Source organism: Papio anubis, unplaced genomic scaffold (assembly GCF_008728515.1).
Source record: "Papio anubis isolate 15944 unplaced genomic scaffold, Panubis1.0 scaffold694, whole genome shotgun sequence".
In the NCBI taxonomy this organism is placed as follows: Eukaryota; Metazoa; Chordata; class Mammalia; order Primates; family Cercopithecidae; genus Papio; species Papio anubis.
In genome coordinates, this window is record NW_022167163.1 from 815 (window position 1) to 5,298 (window position 4,484).

The 4,484-nt window shown below is 36.2% G+C and overlaps 1 non-coding gene across 1 annotated transcript; it reads left to right on the forward strand.

The window, feature by feature from the left end:
• Positions 1 to 969: 969 nt before the first annotated feature.
• LOC116273447 lies at positions 970 to 1,133 on the forward strand. The gene has a single exon (XR_004181770.1). It is a non-coding gene; the product is annotated as a U1 spliceosomal RNA (small nuclear RNA).
• The last annotated feature ends 3,351 nt before the right edge of the window (positions 1,134 to 4,484 follow it).

The following is a 4,484-nucleotide window of genomic DNA, read 5'->3' on the forward strand; positions in this document are numbered from 1 at the left end:
TCCTTGCTTTATATTCTAAACTGTTGTTTCTGAAAAATGAGTGAACAACAAGTTTTTTTTTCTTAAAACAGGTAGTCTTCAAAGGATTCTCTTCTTTAGTAAAAATAACGAGGAGAGTTGGACATGGTGGTACACTTCTGTAGTCCCAAGCATTTGGAAGGCTGAGGCAGGAGTATTCCTTGAATCTTGGAGTGTGAGGCCTCATTGAGATATCAGCTCTCATCATGCCACTGTGTCCAGCCTCGGCCACAGAGCATAATCCTAGGTATAGAATAAAAGACAGAACTATGGAAAGTAATATAGCATTACTGTATTTAATTCACTTGTAGTAATGCATGGATAGTATATTTAGCCAAAACATTTTAAATTTGTAATATGCCAAGAGGGCAGATATTTGAGTCAGATTGCTAGCTGCCTCCTCAAATGGCTAAATCTGTAATATTTTGCAAAGTATTTCTCCTAACTGTAATTGATTTTTTATTTGTTAAATGGATTTCCTAATGATACCCGCTTAGGAAACTAACTCAACTATTAGTTATATTAACTCAAAAACTTGTTCTGAATGGCACATATTAGGCAATAAAATATAAGCTACTACTAGATATTACAAATAATTTTTATCTGCTTATTTTTAAAGCTCATAGTGCACATAATAAAATTCCAGAAGACCTAGAATGGCTGTTAAATACAATAGAACGCTCTAAGAGTCAATACCAAAAATGAACATATCAGTGCATAAAATGTATGGTAGCTTTATTTAGTAGTTGTTTCATTGTTTACCATAGTGTTTTTCTCACAATTTTGTAGAAGCCTGTGTCAGAATTAAGAAATTTTTTATAAGAGAGTAATCATGGATGATTGAAATTAACATTTTAAGCTGATACTGAAATTTTAAAAAAATTCTATCACATTTATAGTTGTAGTTGTATTTTCATTCTAAGGAAAATAGAAGTCATAAAAAGAAAATGGATACTTCCCTGCCAGAGGAGATATCATGATCACGATGGTGGCTTTCCCAGGACAAGGCAGATCTATTGAACTCTGGATGTGCTGACCCCTGCGGTTTACCCAAACATGGGAAATGCAGCTGCATAATTTGTGGAAGTGAAGGACTGTATTTGCATTTTCCCATGGAAAAATAAAAGAAAAGAAAGAAAAGGAAAGGAAAGGAAAAGAAAAGAAAAGAAAAGAAAAGAAAAGAAAAGAAAAAAGAAAAGAAAGAAATTTGACTTATTTAGTGGATATAGAAACTTGAAAGAAGACCATGTACTGGAAACAATTCAGTGTGCCTACAAATATTGGTCTCCTCCAGTAGAAAAGAATAAGACATCAAATGGCTATTTCTTAGAAAGATCAAACAGTGCTAGGATGACAGTTACAAATGCTTGAGAACTTTATCTAGCTATGGGATGGGGAAACCCCAAAGGGCAGCAGATAAATCTGGGAGAAAGAGAAGTACTCTAAATGTGTGAGCCCATGCTTGGCATTAATATTGCCCCAAAATATGTTTTTTAAATTCTAATATTATTATTATACTGTAAGCTGAAGTACATGTGCATAACGCAGGTTTGTTACATATAGAGCATTTTGTGTGCCTTGTTGGTGTGTGCTGCACCTACCAACCTGTCATTTACATCAGGTATAATCTCCCAATGCAATCCTCCCCCTCCCTCCCCATGATAGGCCCCTGCATGTGATGCTGCCCCTCCTGAGTCCAAGTGATCTCTGACACCAGTTCCCACCTATGAGTGAGAACATGTTTGGTTTTTCTGTTCTTGTGATAGTTTGTTAAGAATGATGGATTCCAGCTGCATCCATGTCCCTACAAAGGACACAAACTCATCCTTTTGGTTGGCTGCATAGTATTCCATGGTGTATATGTGCCACATTTTCTTAATGCAATCTGTCACTGATGGATTTGGGTTGATTCCAAGTCTTTGCTATTGTGAATATGCCACAATAAAATATGTACGGTGCATGTGTCTTATAGCAGCATGATTTATAATCCTTGGGTATATACCAGTAATGGGATGGCTGGGTCATATGGTTATCTAGTTCTAGATCCTTGAGGAATCTCCATACTGTTTTCCCATAATGGTTGAACTAGTTTACAATCCCCACCAACAGTGTAAGTGCCCCCATTTCTCCACATCCTCTCCAGCACCTGTTGTTTCCTGAACAGACATTTCTCAAAAGAAGACATTCATACAGCCAACAAACACACATGAAAAATGCTCATCATCACTGGCCATCAGAGAATGCAATCAAAACCACAATGAGATACTTCATCTCACACCAGTTAGAATGGCGGATCATTGCAATATGTATTTTATTAAATGGTTAGCATTGGTTTTCTTGGTCTTGAAAAGTCAATTTCCTTTTGGAAATGACTTGTGTGAAATGGACTAGAAACTATGTAGCTAAAATAACTCAGATTTTTCCCTGAATAATAAATCATTTGCATGAGTTGTGAAGATGTTAAAGATGCCAGCTCGTCTGCATTTATTAAAACTGTATTCTAAATGAAGAAAATTAAATGGAAGGTATAAAGTTACTCTTATAATCAAATTATCAATATTTTAAAATATTTATAATCTGCAGCCAGATGACCAAGGTGCCTTAGATGAGCGTAAGTCCTCTCCAACAGAATATGCTCCCATTATATCCTCAAATACATCCAACAGGCTTATACCAAATGCGGTAAAATAAATAAATAAAGTTTTATTTTTATTTTTCAAACTAATTTTGATCTTTACTTATATGGTATTCACCATTATTTTCTTACATATTTGTAACATATTAGCTGTGACTGCAAATTTTTAAAAAATTATCTACGACAGCTTTGGCAAGAGGATTAGAGGAAGAATACTTTAAGTGGGGTCATGTTTTATTTTACCTTTGTTATATTTTCTTTGTAATTAGGTACTGCTTTGTCCTAGTTCATAAAAATGTTTGATATTTCAGTAAAAGCATAAAGTGACTTTGACGAGGATCTGACATCCGATGATCTCGAGGAAGATTCGATGACGGATTGATCTGCAAGCGATCCCGCGTGCGGCGGCAGCCGCCGCCGCCTGCCGCCTGCCTGCCTGCCGAACGCCGGCAAAGTAAGATTTTGGGTTCGGAATGCAGTGGTTTCAAACTTGGCCCACTACTTCACTGCCCCGTTCAAGCTGATTCTCCGCCTCAGCCTCCAAGTAGCTGGCATTATGCTGTGATGTGCTATCACATCGTGGCTAAATTTATATTTTGGTAGAGAAAGGGTTTCACCTTGTTATCCAGGGTGGTCTGATGGTTCCAGGATCCACCCAAATTCAGCCTCAAAGTGCTTCGATTACAGGTGGTGAACCATGGCACCCAGCCAGGTTAATCACTTGAAACCTTTTCTTGTGCTGTAACAGTTAGTATGACTTCTCACCAAGTTCACATAGCCAAGGGATGGAATTACCTAAATTCAAGCAACAGTTGCCCAGGAGTAAAAGCTGTATTGCTCTGTGAAACCTTTATTTTTACAATCGAAAAATATAAAACAGGTATAAATATATTTAAAAAGCTGACTTTTATATTCTACGAGTTCTTCATCTTAATGTTTGATAGTTTTATTTATTTTGAGATAAAGAACATTGAAATATTTTAATAGAAATTTAAAATATTAAAAGTAATATGCACATTCTTTCATATGTCGCCAAATGTGTGACATTATGGTAGATTGTAATTTTTGTGCTGGGGCACTTTTGTGCAGAATTAGGTGACGCTTCTAAAACTTGGCTACATCTAATTCCAGTTAAGTGCATATTATCAGAATGCACAGTACTTGGAAGTACCATTGAACCAAGATTTCTGACTGCTTTGGTTGCCAGTCACAATTTTCCTTGAAAGCAGTAGGTCCCCTGGTTTATTTCTATATTATGTTAAAGCTTTTGTTCTTAGATATATGGTTTGCTGAAGATATAAGTGCATTCTGATTTTAAATAATTCATATAATTGTTTTTCCTTTCGATGTAATATCTCTCTGTCCATTGTTGGAAACAATGGGATATGAAATGTGGTGCATAGCATGAGGGACAACAATTCGTTTGTTCAAACTGGTTACAATATACTATGTATTTATCTTTTTAGAGTATATAAGTATTAGCATCGACCACTGTGAATGCAAAATTCAGTCTACGTTAGTCAAGAACTGCCAAAGACACTATCAGGGCTACTGGTATTGGTACCTTGTAATCCAACTATGTTATGGGCCTTCCTATTTGGCCTATTGTTATTTGCAGTCTGTGTTTCTCTTCTGGCCTAGACTTAGATTTTGGAATTTCTGTTCCTTAGAGAGTACAAGAGAAATAAGTGTAGATTATCTATTCTGCATTACATTGCTGCACCTCTACAAGGTCGCCACTTCAAGTGAATACATCATAATGTCCTGTTTCTAATCACCCCCAATCATCTCTCCAGAGGATTCTTCAAATAAGAATCCATGTCCTTCTTTC